This window comes from Gymnoscopelus microlampas (assembly GCF_963454915.1).
Source record: "Gymnoscopelus microlampas genome assembly, chromosome: 23".
NCBI lineage: Eukaryota > Metazoa > Chordata > Actinopteri > Myctophiformes > Myctophidae > Gymnoscopelus > Gymnoscopelus microlampas.
The window spans coordinates 2,711,997-2,739,277 of record NC_139960.1 but is presented as its reverse complement, the minus strand read 5'-3'; the positions used below and the strand labels follow the sequence as shown (position 1 = coordinate 2,739,277).

Sequence of the window (27,281 nt, the reverse complement as noted above, 5' to 3'; positions counted from 1 at the left end):
GTGTCAATAAGCCCACGCTGTTGACATTCCCGTACAGCTTCACCAAATAATGAACAACAGATTACATCTAAATCATGTCGGTTGGGCCTCTCTGTATATCATCACTGTCGGGTGGAAACCTCATTTCCAAAGCTGTTACTTTTCACGATTCAAATAAAAGAAATGGCAAAGACGTTTTTTAAACTTTTGTGTGACATTGTAGTCAGGCCTGTCACAATTATTACATAAACCTCTAATCGCATTATATTTTTTGATGATCGCAATTATTTTTGCATAATTGTCATAATCGTTTTCATGTTGAAAAATGTTGACACATTTTCAAATACAAAATACGCTGAAATAGCGGATCTACAAGCTTAGAACTCGTCACGCTTATAGATCAGCTATTTCTGCTATTTTTATTATTAAACATGTCAATAATGTATTATTTTTTCATATGTTCCAATGTTCAATGCAATTAAATCAATAAAATCGTTAATCGCAATTATTTGAGCGACAATTAATCGTCAACTTAAATTTGGAATCGTGACAGCCCTAACTGTAGTATGGCATTCATTTACGGAAAAACTATAAAACTATAAAAATAAAAAATAAAAAATGAAAATATGGAGATACAAGGTTTATTCCCGACAGCAACGATGAGCTGTCTCTTAACAGCTTGCAGTTACACATTTCTGTATACCTGAGTCCAATACTTTTGTGTCCAATGATTTTATGTCAAGTTATTTAAACAAAAAGAAAAAAAAACGTTATTGATATAAGATATGAAATGAACACGTCAATAAAACACCTTGAACCTCGAAAAGACTACAAGTGCGTGTGGCCCTGTGCCATGTTTCTCAAACAAGGCTAGGTTTGGTTTAGGAAAGCTAAGAGAAAAGTGCAAAAGACAAGCACATCTCTGACCCACTAGATATCTCTGACCTACTCGCTGGATAAAAAAAGAAAAAGAAAAGTTCATCGTGTAATAAAAGAATAAATCTGCACACCATGTAGCTCCCGTTTGCAAAGATTAATTGCGATGCTGCGTTCGCACTGGCAGCTACAAAAGATACAAAAAAAACTACAAAGCGACACTGTATCTGTCGCCAAGTGTTGATCAACCAGTGGTGTAAAGTAACTAAGTACATTTACTCAAGTACTGTACTTACGAACAATTTTGAGGTATTTTTTACTTTACAGGAGTATTTCCAGTTTTCTATCATTTTACTTCTACTCCACTACATCTCAGAGGCAAATATTGTACTTTTACTCCTCTACAATTATTTGAAAACTTTAGTTACACAATTACTTTGTAGATTTTGATTATTATTACAAGACTCACATTACCCTCATATACATTTCGGCCATTTGAAAATAGACGATCTACAAGATCAGAATGCGTCACATTGCGACGCATTGTGAGCTTGTAGATCTGCTATTTTCAACATATTTGTATACCTTTGAAAACTTGTGAAATGGGGCCTTCTGCATAATGACTACTTTCTACTTTTGGTACTTTAAGTGCATTTTGCGTGTCTGACGAGAGAGAAAAATATAAAATAAAATAACATGGAACTAGCAGATAGAAATAGTTTCTTTTACCCCAATTACAAGCAGGAATTGTGTGTAGAGAGAAGGTGAGAGGAAATGGTTAACACTGCTATTTTAAAAAGATTGTTATACATTTTGAAAACTTGAAATGGGGCATTCTGCATAATGAGTACTTTTACTTTTGTACTTTTTTGCCAATACTTTTATACTTTTACTCAAGTACATTTTGAATTCCGGACTGCAATGTATTTCTACATTGCAGTATTGATACTTTTACTTAAGTAACACATTTGAGCACTTTTTCCCACCACTGCAACTTGGATTGTAGCTTCATAGATTTTGTATAGCAGCCGCAAACGTCAGATGTAGCTTTTGTAGCCTCATGTCGCTAGGCTTAAATGAAAGGCAGACTGTAGCTTTGTATCTGCCGGTGTGAACGCGGCATAAGATCGAGCGTGACATTTCCAGCCCCACGGCTCAGAAGTATGAGGCAGAGCCCTGGTGATCGAAAAACATCACTCGCCTTGTTAACCCTTTAAGACCGGGAACGCATCTCATTTTAAGATTTGTTTGGTTTTATAAAAAATAGCAGATATACAAGCTCGTAACGCGGCAAGATCTGCTATTTATTTTTTTTAATCGTGAAAATGTGTGCAAATCTTTAGTTTGAATATATATATACTTTTTTAAAGCGAAAGTTTTTAACTCAAATCTTTGCTTCTGGGGATTTTACAAATATCTTCTAAATCCTAACAGGTTTTGAAGTTTTTCCTAAAGTTTTTTTTTTTTTTTTTTTTACTTATGTTGTTATATTTTCAATGGTTTTCAATTTTTTTTCATGTCAAGGACCCCCAAAATAATATGTATTTGTCCGCGGACCCCCTCCCATCTTAAAAATATTTTGTTCCAGGGACACACAGAAGCAAAGATTTGAGTTAAAAAGGATTTGCACAAATTTTCAATATTTTTCTAAAAAATAGCAGATCTACAAGCTCATAGCGCGGCACTCGGTGCCGCGCTATGAGCTTGTAGATCTGCTATTTTTATATAGCCAAGAAATCTTAAAATGACACACAGACGCGTTCCCGGTTTTAAAGGGTTAATAAATCTTTGCAAACGGGAACTTATATACCTGGTGTGTCGAGTTTATTTTTCCTCGCTTGTTTTAGAAAGCTCCCTGCTTTGTCGGCTTGGTGCTTCGTGCGGCGCTGCTCAAAGCCATTCATTCATAGGTAGGGGGGGGGGGAGAACAGAACACCTGCACAGGGAGTTGGAACTGACGTCCATTCCCACCACAAATCTCACTTTGCATCTAAAAGCACCTCAATAAGTGGCCTCCCGGTACCTTGTATCAGCGGCTTATAGACTATTATCCTTCATCACACACTCATGCACGCATGTACACACGCACGCACGCACGCACACAGACACACACAGACACACACACACACACACACACACACACACACACACACAGGTTAGTAGCCTATTACTACAGTATACTTGTGAGGACATCAACGTTTTAGGAAGCAGATTTTGTGAGTGCCATTTTTTAAGTTGTTGGGGCATTTCTACACCCTAAAGCCAAACACACATTACATTACATTACAGTCATTTAGCAGACACTTTCATCCAAAGCGACTTACAACTAAAAAAAGTGCTCCTCGGAGCACAGGTCGCCGCCAGGTCAGGTACATTATTGTGGCCCCCTGGTGGCGCTATAATAGGCCAATGTGAAAAGGGTGCCATTTGTTCAAGGGCTTTTCAGTGCAATCGGACACTGCATTCATTATTTGAGGCATTTTGTTCCAAAAATGTGTTTTGCAAAATTAGACCTGCTGGTGGCGCTATAACAGGCCAATGTGAAAAGGGTGGCAATTCTTCCTCGGCCTAATAGAAATGTGCGTGTGAAATTTCACGGAAAACGCAAGCTGCGTTCATGATTTTGAGGCATTTTGTTCAAAACGGACCAATCCTGCAAAATTTGGAACCCAATCTTAGGCAATCAGGATGGAATATGGGAAATCGGATAAATCCGTGTTGATCACATGACTATAGAGATACTGTGTACCGATTTGTGTGATGTTTGGACAAAATATGTAGGAGTAGTATCAATAAATGTGTTTTGCACATATCGGCCTCCTGGTGGCGCTATAACAGTCCAACTTAAAAAAAAAGCCAGAGGTTCTGAATTGGTATCGAGGGAGTGTGCGTGCACAGTTTCGCAGCGGCCGGGCCAACGGTGCCAGAGATTAGCTGCTAACGGACAGGGGGTAAAACATACTCTCTCGCCATGCCTATCGGCCTGGCGGACACAATAAGTGCATTCAACATAGGTAGGCAAGAAAACTACTAATCACCAGAAGTCTTAAGTGCTTTCTCTTCTAAAACAAGCAACTAAGAGCTAAATTTAGCTAAAGTTTAAAGTGCAATATATCAGCTACCTACTTTCTTAAACAGATGAGACAAATAGGAACATCAAATGAGCAAGAGCTAAAACAAATAAGTGTATCAAATAAACAAGATCCAATAAAACAAGAGCTCGTACAAATAATTGTCAACAAGTAGGCAAGGCTAAGAGGAAGGGTCAGGGTAGTGTTTCCTGAAGAGAAATAGCCAATCTACAAGCTCACAACGTGTCACGCTGCGAAGCGCTGTGAGCTTGTAGATCTGCTATTTTTAGTGCGTGCCACCAGCGCGTCACAGTTCGGCAGTATAAATCGGGCACAAATCCATAACTCCAACCCCCAAAATCTAACCTCTGAGTGTCTGATCTTAACCCCAACCTGAATCTTTAGCTAAGTGCAAACTTAACTCTAAAAGTCTTTTTTAAACATAGAACCACCATTTATCTCGTGAGAACCATGATGATTGTCCTCACAATGTCTATTTCTCAAATTCTTCTATACTTGTGGGGAGACAAGCAGTAATACAAGCATGCGCACGCACACGCACACGCACACGCACACACGCACGCACACACACACACACACACACACACACACACACAGTGCGACACGCTACAGCTGCGATTTGTTTTACCAGTGTACAATGTTTTGGTATATAAATTCAAATTGCAGCAAAGCAAAGGACTTTATAGCTGTGAGGAGGGCTCTGCACAGACAGAGATGTGACCTGACTTGAAAACGCACAAAAACACAACGGCAAACTCTGCATCTAGGGTGGAAACCTCGTATGTCGGCATAGGGTGTTTAAACCATTAAAGGAATAGTTCACCCAACAAAAACAACAATTTCTATCAATTAGTCACCCATGGAGACTTAAATTCATGGATGATTTTTTTCCTTTGTCGCATTCCTAAGCCAGTAATTCGAACCGCGGTTCCGGTAGGAGACACAAGAGAGACTCTTTGTGTCTCCTACCGGAACCGCTGCCAGTCATGAAATTGTTGGCTTAGGAATGCAAGAAAAACAAAAAAATATCCATGAATTCAAGTCTCCATGGGGTGACTAATCGATAGGAAAAAAACGCATCTGTGTTATTTTAGGGGTCCATGGAACAAAATATATGTAGATGCGTTCCCGGATTGAATGGGTTAACGGAGGACTCAACTTATGGCAAAAATCAAATCAACTGTGCTCACATGAATAGTTTATGACTGGTTATTGGAATTTACTTTTGATAAGTAAATATAATGTATTATTATTATTTATTAATATTATTATTTTTGTTGACTGTTTTTTTATTTTGTGTTTCTATTAGAAAAGCCTCCTGTGGACATGTGTTGGATATTCCTTTTTAGGCGGTGACCTCCCCCCCACCAAAACAATCATATTTGAACCGGGAACCCCTCACCTTGACAATTTTGACCCCCTGGGGATCCCGACCCACAGGTTGTGAACCACTACTATAACGCTTAAACAATGCATCTGAGTCTTCCAATGTGATTGTGGTTTCCATGTCAAATAAAATAAACATAACGTAACATAACATGTCCAAGTCCTTTACTTTCCAGGAAACTGGGAAAAAATAACCTGTGTTCCAACGGATCTAATGGATTCATTATTTAGTCACAAGCTCTTGTTACTGCTTTTCATTGGTTCAATATTCATAAAACACACAGACACACTTGACCACTTTCGCTGTCACCATAAAAAAGAAATAATAGCAAAAATAGCAGACTTGGCAAATCGGCAAGCTCACAACGTGCCGTGTCGCGACGTGTTGTGAGCTTGCAGATCGGCTATTTTTGCTACTTATGTGTGACACTCTTGTACGACGGAGTGGGACATTCATTTACCAAAAAAATAAATAAAGTTGAAATGCGGAGATACAAGGATTCTGGCGGCCGGGCAGCAAACCTAGCAAACGTTTGTCTGGAGAATTATGCAGCTCACACTGTCGCTGGGTCTATAGGCGTCATACACCATCACAACAAATACTTCATAATATATCTGTATTCATGTGCAGAGCGGGTTTGTACTGAAGGGAATATCAATGTATCAATGGGGCAGAAACCTCAGCTCTTAAAGGACGACTTCACCACTTTTCAACATATCTTCATATTATTGGTCCTCACTAATGCTCATGATAAAATGGTACCATTTTTTTCTAATCAGTCTGTGTCTCAGAGGAGGGCTGTAGACAGTTCAGAAACCCGTCTACCAGTGACATCATCGATGGGGATTCCAAGCTAATAGAAACTGCAGGCTTTGTATTCCTGGAAAGTTGCAATGCAATAATAGATCCCATTGTTTTCGACTTAATACAAATCTGAATAAACAAATTGCAATCTTTTTCGGGAAAAAAAATCCTGCCTAACGATGATGTCACTGGTAGACGGGTTTCTGGACTGTCCACAGCCCTCCTATGAGACACAGACCAAGTAGAATTTTGTTTTACCATTTTATCATGAGCATTAGTGAGGACCTATTATATGAAGATATGTTGAAAAGTGGTGAAGTCGTCCTTTAACTCCTGATTTCAACTATTTACAAGAGTTTGTTAGCCTGGGATCCAGCCTGCTTCGCTACGTTCGGCGGACTTTTTTTTCTCTCTTCGCTTCTCAGTCTGGAATGCCTCCTATCTCCAAGGGAGGCGGGACATGCCAAGCGTCTCGAATCGTGCCGTGGCTTCTGATTGGTCTGTGGTGCGGGGCGGGACAAAAAAAAAACAGTGTGATCGTTGTGATTCGTCATTCGTTTGAACAACATCCAATCAGCAACGACGTTGCCTAACGTAACATATGTAGTTCCAGTGTAGTTGTGCAAAACGAGTCAATGGGGTGCATTCCAGACTGAGAAGCAAAGAGAGAAAAAAAAAGTCCGCCGAACGTAGCGAAGCAGGCTGGATCCCAGGCTAAGAGTTTCTGGCTCCGTTTCTTTTTGGACATAAGAGGTTTCCTCCTGACAGCGACAATATCTGGCTTCCGTACAGTTTTTGTTGCTCTCTCAGTTAAAAGGAGAGCCGGTACACACACTCTCTCACAGTGTAAGATGTGAGTGCACCCTTTCAACCCCGCTGGTTCAATAGATGCGTCTAGACGCCGATGTGAACGCCTGGAGGTGATGAAAACAGTGACAGTAACTTGTATATCTTCTATCTTCATCTTCTATCCACTTAGCCAATTGAACCTCACTATACACACCACTTGAACCCCAAGCATGCCTTTTCTGCGGGCATTCAGCAAAAACAAATTGCAGATCTACAAACCCCAAATGCGTCAAAACGAATGAAGCGTCAAAGTGTGAAGTGTGAATGTTTGTACATGGCTAATGACCGAAATGAACTGTTGCTTTCCACACCTTACTATCTCCTGAATAGGGTTTATGCACAGCAGCCATATTGGACAGAAATTGGGCCTCTTCCTTGCTTCCTTCACATGTGTTACCAGTGATTATAATGAAGGCTCTGTTCCATTTAGTGTAGCACAGTGGTTCTCAAACTTTTTAATTTCAACTCTGAGAGCGTACAAATGGAACCAAATGGACCCGGGAGGGTCCATTTGGTTCCATTTGTACACTCTCAGAGTTACACACCCACCATAAGGGGCCATTTGGGAACCAAAATGGAGTGTTTCTAGTGAGCCAACATGCACAATATCAGCACCCTGACCAGAAATGGAACAGAGCCTTCATTAGTACCATTGGTAACACCTGTGAAGGAAGTAAGAAGAGGCCCAATTTTTCTCCAAAATGGCTGCTGTGCATAGAGCCTATTGCTACAACACTAGCAGCACCAGTGTGGTTTGGAGATGTGATCCAATTCTTAAAATGTACTCTGCTCTGTCTATTCTCCAGCAGTTCAAAAATCACACTCTATTTTCTTTTTGTGTGTGTGTGTGTGTGTGTGTATAGACGAATCCACAGAGCGGCAATCATAACTGCGGTGTCAAGCCGAGTGCCGCTCCGCACCGCGACAACGCAGCTACAAGCATTCGCTCTGTGGATTTCGTCTATTAATAGGCTACACATTTTTACAATAGGCTCTATGCACAGCAGCCATATTGGGAATGAATTGGGCCCCTTCCTTACTTCCTTCACAGGTGTTACCAATAATACTAATTAAGGCTCTGTTCCATTTAGTGTGGCATAGTGGTTGTCTTATTTTCAAGGACCCCCATAACTCTGAGAGTGTACAAATGGAACCAAATGGACCCTCACGGGTCCATTTGGTTCCATTTGTACACTCTCAGAGTTACACACCCACCATAAGGGGCCATTTGGGAACCAAAATGGAGTGTTTCTAGTGAGCCAACATGCACAATATCAGCACCCTGACCAGAATGGAACAGAGCCTTCATTAGTATCATTGGTAACACCTGTGAAGGAAGTAAGAAGACTTCCAATTTCTTTCCAATATGGCTGCTGTGCATAGAGCCTATTGGATAATGTAAGAACGACTTCCTCAACAAGGCTAGATGAACATTAACCCATTAAGACCAGGAACGCATTGTTTTTATTTGAGCTAGAACTGTTACACTTTGGCTATTCAAAAATAGCAGATTTACAAGCACAATCGTGAAAATGTATGGCAAATATGTGAATATATATATATATTCTTTTAAAGCGAACATTTTTAACTCAAATCTTTGCTTCTGGGGGGGTCCCTGGAACCAAATATTTTGAGATTGGGGGTCCGTGGCCAAATACATATAATTATGGGGGTCCTTGACAATTATACAAAAGTTTGAGAAACACTGATATAGCAGCATATATATTTTTTTTAAACTGTTGGGATTTAGAAGACATTTGCAGAACCGGCTTCAGGTCTTAATGGGTTAAAATGTAAAAAAAAAAAAAAGGAATACCATTATTCATTTCATAATGTTTTGGCCAAAGCAACAGTGAGCCACTGGAGAGGTGGGGCTACAGAGCCACATGTGGCTCTAGAGCCGCAGTTTGCCTATAATACAGTACATATCCCTGCTGTAGAAGGAAATGCTTGCAGTCGTACTACAGTTGCAACTCAGGTCCGTTTCGCCAAAGGTCCTTTCACACGGCAAGCGGCCAACGCGCCTATGTACTTCCTTTTCAATGAGAGGCGGGCGATTATTTGGGACGCGCGGAGAAGTTGAGGGGGCGGAGAGGCAGGCGGGTGCAGCCCCGTGAAATTCTCGCACGCATGCTCGTTTGTGCGCGCGCGAGCGGGCGGCAATAGACTCTATGCACAGCAGCCATATTGGGAATGAATTGGGCCCCTTCCTTACTTCCTTAACAGGTGTTACCAATGATACTAATTAAGGCTCTGGTCCATTTAGTGTGGCACAGTGGTTGTCTTATTTTCAATGACCCCCATAACTCTGAGAGTGTACAAATGGAACCAAATGGACCCTTACGGGTCCATTTGGTTCCATTTGTACACTCTCAGAGTTACACACCCACCATAAGGGGCCATTTGGGAACCAAAATGGAGTGTTTCTAGTGAGCCAACATGCACGATATCAGCACCCTGACCAGAATGGAACAGAGTCCTTCATTAGCATCATTGGTAACACCTGTGAAGGAAGTAAGAAGAGGCCCAATTTCTTTCCAATATGGCTGCTGTCCATAGAGCCTATAGCTGGATTGTGATGAGCTTTCGGCTTCTCTTTTCACCGCAGCGTGCAAGAGGAAAAAAAAACAACAATGATCGCGACGTGATCACCGATGATCCGAGCCGTACCGCCCGCGTGAAGCGTTTGCCGCGTGTTACGACCTTTAGACTAGATTAGGGTTTAACCACTTAAATCAGACCAAAAAGGTGTGGGCTGAAACCTTAGCTTATATGCCTATACCCTTCTTACTTTAAATGAGCTATATATAAAACAGAAAGCTGTTGACATACAGTCAGTGAATACATTAAAGCACATCTTATGAGTACATGCTTGTGTAGACCTACAGTATCAGTGATGATGATAGGCTAATTTAGACTTAATACGCTGTGTTACCTTCATATTAGGTTCCAGAAAAATTGCTCTTTTTCATAAAGGTTGCCTGAAATTGTTGGGACGTTTGCCAAACAAATAGCTGATCTACAAGAGTACAGTACATCACAGGAAACTACAGTACAGTACACATCCAATATGCCTAAACTATGAAAAAGCTGTTAAGGCAGCTCGACCCACTATGATTTGCTGAAATTACAAAAAGTTGAATCAAAATGAATAATATCTCTCTCTCTCTCTCTCTCTCTCTCTCTCTCTCTCTCTCTCTCTCTCTCTCTCTCTCTCTCTCTCTCTCTCTCTCTCTCTCTCTCTCTCTCTCTCTCTCTCTCTCTCTCTCTCTCTCTCTCTCTCTCTCTCTCTCCTCTCTCTCTCTCTCTCTCTCTCTCTCTCTCACACACACACACACACTCACACACTCACACACACACACACACACACACACACACACACACACACACACACACACACACACACACACACACACACACACACACACACACACACACTCACATGATGTAATAACTGCCCTTAGGTCCACAGTGACACATTTTCATAAAGATTAGTTCGAACTCTTATCTTTATTGGTTGCAGCCTTATACTTAAAAGTTCACTTTGGGAGCAGTTTATTAAAAGCAGCAGAGCCGGTGTGGGTGAGATGCTGACCACCACAAAAAAACCTAGAAGAGACCAATGCTACACACGCATACAAACACGCATTAACCTTTTAAACCCATACATGTGTTGACCGACAGTGGTAGAAAGTAAGTATGCGCATTTACTCAAGTACTCTACAGACAACTTCACCCATTTTCAACCTATCTTCATATTCTGTAATAGGCTCTATTCACAGCAGCCATATTATGAAGAAATTCACAGGTGTTACCAATGATACTAATGAAGGCTCTGTTCCATTCTGGTCAAACAGAGTCAGGGTCCTGATGTTGTGGATGTTAGCTCACTGGTAAGAGTCCATTTGGTTCCATTTGTACACTCTCAGAGTTATGGGGGTCGTGGAAACCACGGTGCTACACTAAATGGAACAGAGCCTTCATTATTTAGTATCATTGGTAACACCTGTGAAGGAAGTGATAATATGGCTTCTGCCTGTGCATAGAGCCTATTGGTCCTCACTACTGCGCATTATAATATGTGTGTCTCAGAGGAGGGCTGTGGACAGTTCTGAAACCTGCCGACCATCACTGGTGGAAAAAGCACTCACATTTTTTACTTAAGTAAAAGTATCAATACTGCAATGCAGAAATACTCTGTTACAGGTAAAAGTCCATAATTAAAAACAAACTTGAGTAAAAGCACAAAAGTATTGGTATCAAAATGTACTTAAAGTACTTAATGTATTCAAAATGTTTTTAAAAATAGTTTGAAAATAGCCGATCTACAATCGGCTCACGATGCGTTGCATCGCGACGCATTGTGATCTTGTAGATCGGCTATTTTCAAATGGCCAAAATATATAAAGGCCTGAAGTGGTTATTATTGTATGTTTTGTAATAATAATCAAAATCTACAAAGTAACTTAAGTTTTCAAAACATTGTTGTGGAGTAAACGTACAATATGGAAGTGAAATTCACCATTATAAGGTATATTATGACATGGTTCAATGTTGAAAATGAGTGGTATTCCCCTTTAAGTACAGTACTCGAGTAAATGTACTTAGTTATCCTCTGCCTACCATGCAGTAACATAATTGGCAGGCAGGTGGTCATTTCAAACAAGGTTTCAAATGTGTGTTTTTTTTTATAATGCTAGAACACTTGCTTCTATTATATCGATCAAGTCAATGTGAAAATAATGGCAACGCTGCAGTTCTCATTATTGGCCTGGTACGTGTCGCTATTTCCCCTTCTGCTGGTTGCAGACAAATGTTCATTCCATTAAAGTCTATGGTTGTTTTACCGGACTTTACACTTGGTTGTATTACATGTTCATACTTAATGTTTTCAGTTGCTAGTTTGAAGTCATCTTTCAAGCTACAGTATGCGTTTTTGTAAATTATGCTCCAATTAAATAAAACATTTATTACAAAGAAGGGTAGGCTATGACATTGGTTCTCAAAGTGGGGTCCGGGGACCCCCAGGGGTACTTGAGGGGGTTCCAGGGGGTACCCAGCAAAATGTGTTAATATAGCATCACAATAATTATGACCTTTTATACTTTGGCTATTAAAAAATAGCAGATATACAAGCTCATAGCGCGGCACTGAGTGCCGCGCTATGAGCTTGTAGATCTGCTATTTTTGAAAAAGCGAACATTTGTAACTCAATTTTTTGCTTCTGGGGGGTCCCTGGAACAAAAATATTTTTGGATGGGGGTCTGCGGCCAAATACATATCATTTTGGGGGTCCTTGACATGAAAAAGTTTGAGATCCACTGGGCTATGATTCTACTGATTCTACTGAATGAAAACCCAACCTCACTCCACTTCCACCCTATAGCAATAGATTATTCACAAGGCTACAAGCTTCAAAACCGGTCTGTAGAAACCGTCACGTCTCCTTAGTCCATTTTTTTTAAACAGTCTACCTATGGTGTGTGTGTGTGTGTGTGTGTGTGTGTGTGTGTGTGTGTGTGTGTGTGTGTGTGTGTGTGTGTGTGTGTGTGTGTGTGTGTGTGTGTGTGCGTGCGTGTGTAATTTTGGCACAATACAGACAACACCTACAGGCAGCCAGCAGGTGTTGTCTGTATTGTGCCAAAATTCTGGTTCAATATTGACGCTTTCTGTTGCAATGCAGTAACATAAACATGCTTCGCCACTGCGTCTGTCTGTCTGTCTGTCTGTCTGTCTGTCTGTCTGTCTGTCTGTCTGTCTCTCATGCCTAGCAGTACGTGAGACACAAGGTATTAGCTGCATTTAGATCCCATTGATGATTAGATTAGGCTGAGACTGTGATTGCCGCTGTGGCACAACCTGCCCGCCTCCGTTCCACAAGAACACTTCACAACGAAGGTGGGGAAAAAAGCCACTGCAGCTGGACTTTTTGTCGGGAATCAGACCAGTTCCCCATTCATTCTACACTCACAGAAACCAACCATCAAAATCTAGAATCTTACACATCAGCAAACTCTCCTCCAATGACCTATATGCTTTCTCTCGCTCTCTCTCTCTCTTTATCTCTCTCTCTCTCTCTGTATCTTTCTCTCTTTTTCTCTCTCTCTCTCTCTCTCTCTCTCTCTCTCTCTCTCTCTCTCTCTCTCTCTCTCTCTCTCTCTCTCTCTCTCTCTCTCTCTCTCTCTCTCTCTCTCTCTCTCTCTCTCTCTCTCTCTCTCTCTCTCTCTCTCTCTCTCTCTCTCTCTCTCTCTCTCTCTCACCCCCCCAGGCTCATTATTAACAGCTGTGTCTTTTCCAACTCAGTGACTGAAAACGAACGCAATTAGATTGTCTTTTTAAAGGGCTCCCTTGTCAAATCGGAGATGCACCTGGTGACCCTTTCCTCCATTATGCACAGACACAGGTCTTCTGAATCTCCCTCTTGTACGTTTTACTAAACTACAATGATTTGAAAACTTCCCTTTATGGGCTACTTCGCAGAACATTGACATTTCGATTATACTTATGCTGTTTTACGAAATGTGTATCAACCACTTGAGCCCTATTTTAAACTTTGTCTATTTAAAAATAACCAATCTCAAAGATTTTAGCAAATTTGGAAAAATATGACTTTGAAGCTACTTTCAAACTACTGCTATATGTGACCAAGTGGTAGCCTGGTTCCAGACCATAGACCCCGCCCACTCTCTGAGTGGACTGCCTCTCTTGGTCTGGTGTTGTAATGTGAACCTAGGATTTATTCGATACAAAAATGTATTGTCCAATGAGTGTCGGATGTGGGGGTGGGGATCCCTTGTGATTGGTTTAGGGACATTCTAAACCAATTCTAATTGGTTTAGGGATATTCTAATCCCCTCCCCCTTGTAAATGCCTACACTGGAGCCAATGTCAGACTGAAGCTCCACGCAGATTCAGTCTGATAATCAGGCTAACCAAGTGGCCAAATGAGAGCAGGGCAGGATGAGGGCGAAATCGGGGGAAACTCAAACGAGAGTGAAGTTTTAACCACTCTATTGGTGGGAAAAGTACTCACATTTTTTACTTCAGTAAAAGTAGCAATTTTGCAATATAGAAATACTCTGTTACAAAAATAATAATTATTATCTACAAAGTAACTAGTAACAAAAATGTTCAAATAATTGTAGTGGGGTAAAAGTACAATATTTGCCTTTGGAGATGTAGAGTAGAAGTAAAAGTACTGAAAACTGGAAATACTCCAGTAAAGTAAAAGTACCACAACATTGTACTTAAGTACAGTACTTGAGTTAAATGTACTTAGTTACTTTACACCACTGTTAACCACTTAAACCCTCTAGTCTTAGAGAACCGGACTTGACCGCTTTCTTTCGTGTAGATCTGCTATTTTTGCCGAAACGTTCCCCACAGAATTTGGAGGCTGGGGCTCAAGCTTGGTTAAAAGTGCCTCATCTGTAAACAACATGTAAACAAAGGCACCCTCCATAGTACATTGCACATTCTGTGCGCTGTCGGGCAGAAACCTTATGCTCTGTCTTCAGATTTCAACTTTTTCTTGAAATGCCCTACTTTGTTACACAACAGAGTCACGCACAAGCAGAGAAAGTATAGATTTCTCACGGCTCACAGCTGTAGATCTTATATTTTTGGGGTCTTTCGAAAGCTGTTGAAAAGTGAAACGGGTTAGGTGTGTCTCTGGGTTTTATGAATATTGAACTGAGGAAAAGTATTAACCCAGGGGTATTCAACGTTTTCAGGCCAAGGACCCCTTGGCTGAGGGCGAGATAAAGCAGGGACCCCCATTATATATTGTGTAAAATATGCATTTTTTCATAGATTTCATAGGTAGCTTCATAGACTTGTTTCACAGCACTATCATGTTGGATTCATGATAATGTGTATTTCCACACATTTAACCATGTACTTAAACAACACTTACAAAACCTGACCTTTCACTCTGTACTTAGTCTGCTCTTTTTTCCCCCTATACCAAACCACTTTGCCAAAAATAGCAGATCTACAAGCGCACAACGCCTCGCAGCGCGAGGCGTTGTGCGCTTGTAGATCTGCTATTTTTGGCTAAAGTTCTCCTCAGAATAGGGATGTTTGGGTGAAGTGGTTAATGTAAAAATCACATACAGATTTGCCGGACCCCCTGTAGTAACTCTGAGGACCCCCTAGGGGTCCCGGACCCCCTGTTGAAGACCTCTGTATTAACCCATTAAGATCGGGAAAGCGTCTGTGTGTCATTTTAGATGTGTAGATCTGCTATTGTAGATCTGCTATTTTTGAAAATAAATCGTGAAAATGTGTGCAAATCTTTGAATACTATTATGTTTAACACAAATCTTTGCTTCTGGGGGTCCCCTGGAACAAAATATTTTGAGGTGGGGGTCCGCGGACAAATACCATTTTGGGGGTCCTTGACATGAAAAAAGTTTGAGAACCTCTGATTACAGCAACGTAGGATTTAGAAGACATTTGTAGAATCCCCCAGAAGCAAAGATTTGAGTTAAAAATGTTCGCTTTAAAAATATATTCAAAGATGTCATTTTCACGATAAAAAAGAATGAAATAATGGTTATAGCTAAACATCTAAAATGACACAGTACAGTATATGCATTCCCAATAAAAATACCCCGTTATCTGCCAATCCACGAGTATAACCGTTTAAAAAAATATATATATATATATTTTTTTTTTTTTCAATTTATCCACACAGAACCAGAGATATCGTGATCCAAAGATTTCTAGCTCCATTCACTCCTTGGTTAACTTATTACTTTAAAATCCTGTATCTCGGCTCCTGTGTACTTTTTAGCGGTGCCAACCGCTCTATACGTGGCTTTGACTCGGTGTCTGTGTGTGTGTCTGTGTGTCTGTCTGTGTGTCTGTGTGTCTGTGTGTATGAGCCCGGGATGAGCACGGCAAAGAAGCAACACATACAAACACAAACACACGCACACGCACACACACACACACACACACACACACACACACACACACACACACACACACACACACACACACACACACACACACACGGACTTGGAGATTGCCTATGCCATCTCTCCTCTCATTTGCCACATGTGCCACCGGTTATCAAAGAGGGGTCCAGGGACCTTAAGTAATTACTTAAGCCCCGCCCCCTCTGTCTGCCCATTGGCTGGGCTTTAAACAGCCATTATTCCAGTTTGCAGCATGCTACCAAGTACAAATTTGGTAAGTGGACTCAGACCACCAATAGGGACGAACTGAAATGAGTTAAGCCCCGCCCCAAAGGCACCGCTTCCTTCACACAGGGTGTGCTTTTTTTTTTACCATGTTATTTTGGGCGAAACATGCTATTTTCAATTGGCTGCAATTATGGAACGGATTACCGCAATCGGATTATTTTTTTCCACGATTCTACGAGACTCCTGTGTGTGTGTAATGAGGGGATCACTGTGAGGACGGTGATCAATGAAAATATTTTGTGACTACTTAAAAAATGTTTTTTTAACATTGAATGTAATGCTGGCAGCGGGGGAAGTAAAACAAAAAAAAAACTCTGGCAGGGAATGTGTTAATGGGTTAAATAGAGCTATAGTGACTAAATGATGACTTCATTGGATCCTTAGGAACACTGGTTCTTTTTTTTCGGTTTCCTGAAAAGCAACGGTTTTGTACAAACAAGCCTTCTACTTGACAGTGAGGATTTGTTATTGTGTTTGCATTTTTGTTTTGTATCGTAATAATGTTGTTTTTTCCTTTCTCCTTTTCCCCGCTGTTTCTATTGTTATTTTAATGCTATTCTTGTTTTGTGGTTGTTGTGGAGGAGCCTGTCGTCTCACATCCATGCTGCGTATAATGAGATGTAAAAATAGAGAGTGTTGAGTGTTGTGTGGAGGAGAGAAGAACACGACCCATGTGTGGAGCGGTGGAAAGTAACTAAGTACATGTACTCAAGTAATGTACCCGAGTACCTATTTTAAGTATTTTATGTATTTTATATATTTTTTATGTATTTTATACTGGAGTATTTTCCGATTTTTCATTATTTTACTTCTACTCCACTGCATCTCAGAGGCAAATTATTGTACTACAATTACCTGAAGTTACTAGTTACTTTGTAGATTGGGATTATTATTACACAAAACATACAGTAACCACTTCAGCCCTATATACATTTAGGCCATTTGAAAATAGCCGATCTACAAGCTCACAACGCGTTGCAATGCAACGCGTTGTGAGCTTGAAGATCTGCTTTTTTCAAATATTTGTATATACATTTTAGACATAATGATAACTTGTGAAACGGGACCTTCTGCATAATGAGTACTTCTACTTTTGGTAGGCCTACATCAAGTATATTTTGATGCCAATACTTTTGGTACTTTTAAGCAAGTGCACGCACGCTCTCATATCTTAGGACAGCATTGACAATAGCTGAAAATTGCAGAAAGAAATGCAGATCTACAAGCCTGTATATTGCCATTTTTTCAGTGTGACATCGCCACACAACTACGTTTAAAATAGGGTAAACTAGTCTGTAATCCTAACCTCTAAATACCTCAAATCTTAACCACAACCTGCAAGAATCTTTTCATTTCTGCAGCGTAAACCTCAGAAAATAACGATGAAACAACAACATTTCTTGTGAGGTGGTCCTCACAGTGAGGTGGTCCTCACAGTGAGGTGGTCCTCACAGTGTCTGTTTCTCAAGTGTTACAATACAATACACACACACAGACAAACGTACGCAAGCGTGTGCGTGTGTGTGCGTGTGCATGCATGCATTCGTGTGTGTGCATGCATGTATGCGTGTGTGTGCGTGCGTGTGCGTGTGTGAGCGTGTGTCTGCGTGTCTGTCTGTGCGTGCGTGTGTGTGTGTGCGTGCGTGCGTAAGTGTGGGTCTTTACCACCTGGTGAGCAGGGCATCATAATTAGCTTCAGTGTAATTTGCCAATCCCATAATAGCCGTATGTCGCCGGGGGCGACTGGGAAATCAATATTCCGCCTAGCAACTGCAGTTTTCATCTGATATTTATATCAAAATGATTGACAGGCGAGAAATTCAATTACACACACACACACACACACACACACACACACACACACACACACACACACACACACACACACACACACACACACACACACACACACACACACACACACACACACACACACACACACACACACACACACACGCACGATGTGCACACACACAAATTCCTTAGTCATTTAGTCACTAGAAATAACCCTACCACAAAGACGGACAGAGAGAAAACACAAAGTCAGGGAGGTAGAGATAGAGAGAAAGAGAGAGGGAGAGGGAGAGAGGAAGGGAGAGAGATGGAGAGAAGGAGAGAGGAAGGGAGAGAGAGATGGAGAGAAAGAGAGAGGGAGAGAGAGATGGAGAGAAAGAGAGAGGGAGAGAGAGATGGAGAGAGAGAGAGAGGGAGAGAGGGAGGGAGGGAGGGGGAGAGAGAGAGAGAGAGAGAGAGAGAGAGAGAGAGAGAGAGAGAGAGAGCATAGAAAGACAAAGAAAGATAATCTATGAATTATGATGCAAGGTTTGAGCCTGATCACACCTCCATTGACTTCCCTATTATGTCAAATAAACAACATACACAATATGTGAAATATTGCCTTTGACGCTGATCAGTCCAGCGGTGTGTGAGACACGCCTCAGACAGACAGACAGACAGACAGACAGACAGACAGACAGACAGACAGACAGACAGACAGACAGACAGACAGACAGAGAGACAGACAGACAGACAGACAGACAGAAGTACAGAGCACAAACCAAGAGCCGAAGGTACAGAAACACCTGTGCCCTTCTAAAGCACCTCTATTAAACCACCAGGAAAAAGTTAATTTAAAAAACACAAAACAGAATTTTCACCAACGCTGATCGTTGTCTGCAAATGAAAAACAGCATAACCCGGGGGGGGGGGGGGGGGGCATCCAGCTCGGCCGAGCGGCGAACCTTCTACACAGACACAATTGTTCGTGGAGTGAAGCCGGTAGTGAAGCCGGTGGTATTTGCCACGGCACGTACTCCTATGGTCTGGGGCATTGGTTCTCAAAGTGGGGTCCGGGGACCCCCAGGGGTACTTCAGGGGGTTCCAGGGGGTCCCCAGCTAAATGATGGACATGGACCAAATGGACCCTTATGGGTCTGTAACTCAGAGAGTGTACAAATGGAACCAAATGGACCCGTTAGGGTCCATTTGGTTCCATTTGTACACTCTCTGAGTTAAATTAACATTGATTTTACAATATGAATTGGGGTCCCAGAGATAGAAATGCCATTAAATGGGGGTCTGTAGCCCTAATGCATGTCCAACTGGGGGTCCTTGAAATTAAAATGGTTGAGAATCACAGCTAGAGAGCCGTAAAAATCTTCTATTATGGGGGTCCCTGGCTTATCTTTTCAAATGGGGGTCCGCGGTCTAATAAGTGTCTATTTGGGGGTCCTTGGCACGAAAAAGTTTGAGAACCACTGGTCTGGACTGGTGTGAACATTGGCCTACAAGTGGGTGGGCCTTAGATCAGGAAGCAACAGCGCACTTTACCCCATCAAATGTAGTGTGTGATTTACATCCCTGCGTTCGCTTTCTAATGGGTTCCCACTGGAAACAAACTGAAACTCTTTCAACAATGGCGTGTAACGTGGTTTGGTTTGTAACATTTTACCGTGTTCTTACGTTGTAGAAACAAGTGGGCTTATAACCAAAACGATCCATGTTCCATGAGAGACATGTTGTCCGTGGGAATGAAAACATAGGAGCCCCCCCGGAGGAGTAGGGCTGAGGGCAGACCAAACGGGCCAACTTCCTGTTATCAACATTCTATAGGCTCTATGCACAGCAGCCATATTGGACAGAAATTGGGCCTCTTCTTACTTCCTTCACAGGTGTTACCAATGATACTAATTAAGGCTCTGTTCCATTTAGTGTGGCATAGTGATGACCCCCATAACTCTGAGAGTGTACAAATGGAACCAAATGGACCCTCACGGGTCCATTTGGTTCCATTTGTACACTCTCAGAGTTACACACCCACCATAAGGGGCCATTTGGGAACCAAAATGGAGTGTTTCTAGTGAGCCAACATGCACAATATCAGCACCGACCAGAATGGAACAGAGCCTTCATTAGTATCATTGGTAACACCTGTGAAGGAAGTAAGAAGAGGCCCAATTTCTTTCCAATATGGCTGCTGTGCATAGAGCCTATTGGGCGGTCCCCCCAGAGTCAAATTCAAAACAGCAGAGGGCGCTGTTTTTTCCTCTTTTTGACAATGGGTTCTCAGATTGGGGGGACGCAGCCTGCAATGTTGAACGGGAGGAGTAGGACGGAGGCACTACGGTTACATCCTCCCGGTGGAGGCCCCTAACTGGCAGGTGAGCCAGTAAGGTTATACAACAGCGGTGGGAATTAACTGGCCAAAAAAAAATAAAAATTGTGTGAAGTAACACAAAAGAGAAACAACTTAACTAATATAAAACTAAATCACCTCTATTGAGGGCGCTCAGAAATAATACATCACAAAAAGAAAACAAAAAAAACCCTACACTGATCAATGGCTACAAAAGAGAAACCCATTAAACAAAGGCAAAAACTAAAACAATCTGTGGAAGGAACCGAGAAAGAAAAAGTACAAATTCTCCCTTCTCCTCCTGCAAAAAAAACACAGCAGCACTACCCCCACCCCCCCACAACGCCTGTGTGGCACACCGGAAACAGCAGATGTACAAGCTCACAACGACTCGCAGCTGCGAATGCGTTGTGTGCTTGTAGATCTGCTGTTTTTCGTAGTGCCACACACCACCACACGACCGAGCATAGACCAGGCTTAACCCATTAAAGACCGGGAAAGCATTTGTCATTTTAGATTCTAAACACTTTAACCATTATCTTATACTTCCGGCTATTCATAAATAGCAGATCTACAAGCTCATAGCGCGTCACCGAGTGCTAGATCGGCTATTTAAAAAAAAAAAAAAAAGAAAATGTGTGCAAATCTTTGAATATATATTTTTTCAAGCCGAACATTTGTAACTCAAATCTTTGCTTCATGGGGGTCTCTGGAACAACATATTTTGAGATGGGGGTCCGCGGCCAAATACATATAATTTTGGGGGTCCTTGACATGAAAAAGTTTGAGAACCACTGATATTATAGCGAAAAAAAGTAAAAAGAAAAAAATAAACTAAAATGACACTTTTTGATTTGAGCTAAAAAGCATTATTTTACACTTTGGTAATTCAAAAATAGCAGATCTACAAGCTCGTAGCGCGGCACCGAGTGCCGCGCTACGAGCTTGTAGATCAGCTATTTTTGAAAAATCGTGAAAATGTGTGCAAATCTTTGAATATATATATTTTTTAAGCGAACATTTTTAACTCAAATCTTTGCCTCTGGGGGGTCCCTGGAACAAGATATTTTGATGGGGGTCCGCGGCCAAATGCATATAATTTTGACATGAAAAAGATTGAGCACCACTGATATAGAAACATAGGTTTTTCATCAAACTGTTGGGATTTAGGAGACATGTAGAATCGGCTTCAGGTCTCAATGGGTTAAGGGACTAAAAAAAGGCCGTGGAGTGTTTTATTCTTTTAGGAGGCACAGCTGCAATCAGTCACCTCATTACCTGCACCGCCACACAGCCAATGTCCCACACATTGATTTTTACACTCAGCCAAATAAACCCAGAAATCACATTTAAAAGTGTCAGAACAATCCATCTCGGAAAACCAAATGCAAACAATCCACGAGAGACCACACGAAACCATGCACTCACACACACCTAACAGGGCTAAACAACCCCCGACGCCAACCTAAAAAAAACGTTGAAAAAATAAGTCGGCCACTTATTAGGCTATTCACTCGGCCATGCTCGGTCAAGGTGTGACTTGTGCCCGTTTGTAGCTGGCGTACCGTGTTAATCAGATCGATTCAGTCGATTACATACAGTATAAATAAATACATAATTATCCCCAATTAGAGCTGTGAATTGTTAGATTAAAAGAGTGTATTGAGAGTGTACCAGGATACCATGGTTACACTGGGCGATAAAACAAGCAGCGCTTAATACCGTGAAAAACTTTTTTTTCTTTTCGTTTTGAAGGGGACAAAATGTTGCATGCTACGGTCTAATCGCGTTTCCAAATGACATTTATTACTTTGACTCTCCTCAAAAAGCGCAGGAATTTCACAACCAGCGTGTCGCCACCGCCCACTAATTCAACCTGGAATAAGTACATACCGTGAGCACCAAACGGCATAAACGATTAGCTGTGTACTCATTCTGCAAGAATTATATGATTAAAAATGCCTGGACACGGGACGGAACCAGCGTGAGGCATGGATATGGGCTTTAACCTGACTACCAGCGAGGACCCCCTGGTACCCAGTGGTGGAAAAAGTACTAAAATTCTTTACTTAAGTAAAAGTACCAATACTGTTATATATAAATACTTGTAAATACTGTTACAAGTAAAAGTCCAGAATTGTACTTAAGTACAGTACTTAAGTAAATGTACTTAGTTACTTTACACCACTGCTGGTCCCCCCCTCCTCCCCGCTACGCATGGGCCATGACCTTTATCTTCTGCTCCCACTGAGCTCATGGACTAATTGTTTCACCGCACGAAGCTAACAGCAGGTGTAGCAGAGCCTCCCCCCCCCCCCCACACTCTCCTGGCTAGCAGTGCGTTGTGCGGGTGGGGGCGGGGGGGGGGGGGTCTCATCCATCCCATCCATGTGTTGTCTGCTCAGTTCCATAGGTTACTACAGCAGTTACGGCTGGGCAGCTAACCGAAGATATATCAAATACCAATATTCAACCAATACAGCCCACTTAATCTTGCTCATGTAGGTTATATTGAATAATCGAAAAAGCTAAACTGCAAGAGAAAAGCAGTTCGAATATTCCCTGTTCAGGCCATGTGATAGTAGGTGAACATTAAAAAATAGACAGACAGACAGACAGACAGACAGACAGACAGGCAGGCAGACAGACAGACAGACAGACAGACAGACAGACAGACAGACAGACAGACAGACACATGTTGACATACAGTGACTCTCTATCCTACCAGCACAAAGATATACTGTACAGTCCTGGCGTTAGGAGAAATGCGTTTCTCAGCTCAAAAATAACTGCTACACTACCATGTAATTGAATCACAAAACAATGTTGAAACTTGAGATCTTATTCTCACAAACATGAGACATTGAATTGTTAAAAGCAGTGGTGGAAAGTCATTACTTACATTTACTCTCATTCTGTATTTCCATTTTCCAATACTTTATACTTGTACTCCACTACACATCAGAGGCAAATATTTGTCCTTTTTTTACGCAACAATAATTATTAGACAACATTAGGTTACTTTGAAGATTTAGATTATTATTACATTTACCGATTGAGCCCTATTTTACACTTGGCCTACCGTATTCGAAAAATAGCCTCCATTACAAGCAAGCTCACAACGCACGTATTTTGTGCTTTTGGTGCTGAAAGTATATTTCGATGCCAATGTCTTTGCACTTTTATTCAAGTAGCATTTTTAACACAGAACTTTCACTTTTGTCATAGTATATTTCTACACTGTGGCATTGCGACTTTAATAACAAGTCAGAGCACTTCTTCTTCCACCACTGCTTAAAAAGTTCCAGATCGGTTCTGAGGGAATTTCGCAACAACATCAATGATCTCAGTTTGCATCCATAAGCACTTTGTGGAATGAATCACTTTGCATTCTCATGTATGCTTGTCTGTGCTTGGGGCGATGATCTTAGAGAGTGTGACATTCCATGACACCCACAACTCCAGGGAAAGAAAGCAGCGGATTTGCATGAACGCAGCTTAATTATACATGACACCGGGTTGAGTGGTCGGGAAATGAATGAATCTGCATAACATCCCAACGTCTGGCTTCAGAGGAACTTAGAAGACAAACGTAATGCGCTTTAAAAAAAAGCAATGGAAGAGTTTCACTGAATTACAAAAGATCACTTTAACCCATTCAAGCCGGGAAGACATCTCTGTCATTTTTTAAGATTTCTTTGGCTATTCAAAAATAGCAGATATACGAGCTCATAGCGCGGCACCGAGTGCCGCGCTATGAGCTTGTAGATCTGCTATTTTTTGAAAAATCGTGAACATTAAGTGCAAATCTTTGAATATATATTTTTGAAACATTTGTAAAATATGTTGTTCCAGGGACCCCCCAGAAGCAAAGATTTGAGTTACAAATGTTCGCTTAAAAACATATATATTCAAAGATGTGCATACATTTTCACATTTTCTTTTCAAAAGTAGCAGATCTACAAGCTCATAGCACTGCACTCGGTGCCGCGCTATGAGCTTGTAGATCTGCTATTTTTCAATAGCCAAGTAAATCTAAAATGACAGAGACGCGTTCCCGGATTGAATGGGTTATGACATTATTGTGCATAATATTGTGATATGAAATTCAGTTTTTTAATAATAAAATTAATAAATTAGAATTTAACGAGGGCACAACAAATGTAACATTACAGAGCACACAACGCCCAGTTCACACCAAAAGTGCACGTCAACACACTGGGCGCTCGGTTGGCGCAGTGCCGCAACGCGGAGTCTGGGGGTTCAAATCCACCACGGTGCATCCGGTTCAGGGGAGAGGGCAGCCCGGGGCGGGGAGGGTGACATTTGTCACTACATAAATTAAGCCTAAATTGGGGAGAAAAGGGGGTAAAAAATACTAGTCCACAAATGCACAAAAAAATGTCTAAAATTATTACACACTGACTACAACACTGATTACAGGGGCTATAGGGTAGGGAAGGGTTAACAACCGTTTCTCTACTCGTGCTTAAACTAGCAGCTATAGGTGTGAAATTAATAACCATTGAGCAGCTAATACATGACCTATTTATCAGCTAAAATGAGTAGGTTGTTTACAATCAAGCTGTGAGTTGACCCAGCAATGGGTTATCTCTACTTGGCCTCCGTGCCTGTCAGCTCTCCTGTCGCGGCCGAGCTTTCTGCGTGAGGCGCAGGAGCACCGCGACCGTGTCTGTCTGTCTGTCTGTCTGTCTGTCTGTCTGTCAACAACTCCTAGAGGAGTGGAGTGTTTAAAAAAAAAAGAAGAAAAACATCCCTTTTGGGTCACGACTCTCGAGCTAAAAGGTTTGGGAACCACTATAGACCAATTAATTGTTTACTAACATTGAGACTGGATGCACAGGTGATTGTTTCACGCAATCAATTTCCAACCTGTTGTTTCGGGGTGCGCTAGTTTCAGCACACCCCAACCCCCTCTTGTGTGTTGGCTAGTGTGGCACGTCCTGGCGAGACCTGATAGAATGGGTTTCATTTAGCGCATACTGGTTCTTATCAGTGTGACGTCGTCTGTTAAGGGGTCTATGCTACAGTAGTTTAAAACTTGAATATTCATTACGTCCAAAGTAGCTTTAGAGACCTGCTGAAAAAATAAGCATCAGACAAACTGATTCACCCGAACAATGTTATTTTAACTAAGAGATTCGCTTGGGAATATATATTTTATAAACACAGATTAACAACTAAAAAGAACAAATCATAATAAAAGTATGAACTGGTTTTAATGTGCGAGAAAACAGACAGACGGGGATACATGTTCTGTTCCAGGTGGGTGGACGTGCACCAGCAGCATAGTTGAGGTTTTCTCAACTTTGGAGCTGCACTTTTAGCTATGGTCCAGAAAAAACATTGAGGCGCTCGTCTCCATAGAGTAGACTTTGCATTCAACAATTTAGGCATTTAGCAGACACTCTTTATCCAGGGTGACTTAGGTTAACACATACATGAAATGCATAGAGACAGTGTAGTGCTTCAGTAATCTATGACAGGGGTCTTCAACGCTTTCAGGCCAAGGACCCCTTGGCTGAGAGAGAGAGAAAGCAGGGACCCCCATTATATATTGTATAAAGTATTTTTTTATTTTCATACAGTAGATTTCATAGGCAGCTTCATAGACTTGTTTCACAGCACTATCATGTTGGATTCATGTTAATGTGCATTTCCAGACATTTAACCGTGCTCTAAAAACAATACCTAGTAAACCTGACCTTTCACTCTGTACTTTCTGTACTTTCACTCTTTTTTCCCCCTATACCGAACCACTGTGCCAAAAATAGCAGATCTACAAGCGCACAACGCCTCGCAGCGCGAGGCGTTGTGTGCTTGTAGATCTGCTATTTTTGGCTAAAGTTCTCATCAGAATAGGGATGCTTGGTTGAAGTAGTTAATGTAAAAATCACAAAGATTTTGCGGACCCCCTGTAGTAACTCTGAGGACCCCCTAGGGGTCCCGGACCCCCTGTTGAAGACCTCTGATCTAGGATAAAGGTAAACCAAGAACCTACTGTAGTATCAGTCTAAACAGTAAAATATTTTAAAAAAATAAGAAAAAAAATATCTGTACATTAAATAGAAACTATAGGATGCCAGGTCAATAAATGAACCTGGCATCTGGGGTTGTAGGGTTGGATCAGGCTTTGAAGGTATGGGGGTGCCATACGTTTGGTTGCTTTGAAGCCAACATCAGTGTTTTGTACTCTGTGCAGGCAACAACTGGGAACCAAAGGAGGAAGCGGAGAAGGGGGGTGACTCAGGGGAGATGTGAACATTTTGGCTGGTTGAAGACCAAGCGTGCTGCGGCATTCTGAATCATTTGGAGGGGCTTAAGTGCACAGGAGGGGCTTAAGTGCATTGAAACTCGATGCTCAATCAGAACATGCCAGCGTCGTGATGCAGCCGCTGTGAAATAGGAGTAACGCCGGCAGGCTTTCCCAAACTTTTTCAGGTCAAGGCACAAAAGAGATTTTTTTTGTGTCTCTCCAGGACCAAAAATACATTATGAATCAACCACTAAAACCCGATTTCAAAAATAGCGAAAATATCATATTGGCCTTTTGTCTCTGCCAGGCCGGAGGGCCGAAGGCCCAAGAGTATGTTTTCGCTCCTGTCCATCCGTGTGTGTGTGTGTGTGTGTGTGTGTGTGTGTGTGTGTGTGTGTGTGTGTGTGTGTGTGTGTGTGTGTGTGTGTGTGTGTGTGTGTGTGTGTGTGTGTGTGTGTGTGTGTGTGTGTGTGTGCTTGTTTACAAGCGCTGCCGACCAAGTTCAACTTGGCAACCTGATACCCATCAGAACATGACCCACACTGTATACTACATCCATTACCACATGACAAAGAGACAGTCGCACACATCTTAAATGGCTGCAATCAGGACTGTACATTGCCAGACTTGACCGTCTGGTGGATCTGGTCTCAGACGAGATCAGATTAGT

At 41.7% G+C, this 27,281-nt stretch overlaps 2 protein-coding genes across 2 annotated transcripts in view; one reads left to right on the top strand and one right to left on the bottom strand.

Annotated features, from left to right (window-relative positions):
* LOC311040063 (thyrotropin-releasing hormone-degrading ectoenzyme-like) overlaps positions 1-27,281 on the bottom strand; it is a 239,238-nt gene that overhangs the window by 44,700 nt on the left and 167,257 nt on the right. The gene's annotated exons all lie outside the window — the stretch shown is intronic.
* il17rel (interleukin 17 receptor E-like) overlaps positions 1-27,281 on the top strand; it is a 448,078-nt gene that overhangs the window by 411,613 nt on the left and 9,184 nt on the right. The window lies entirely within an intron of this gene.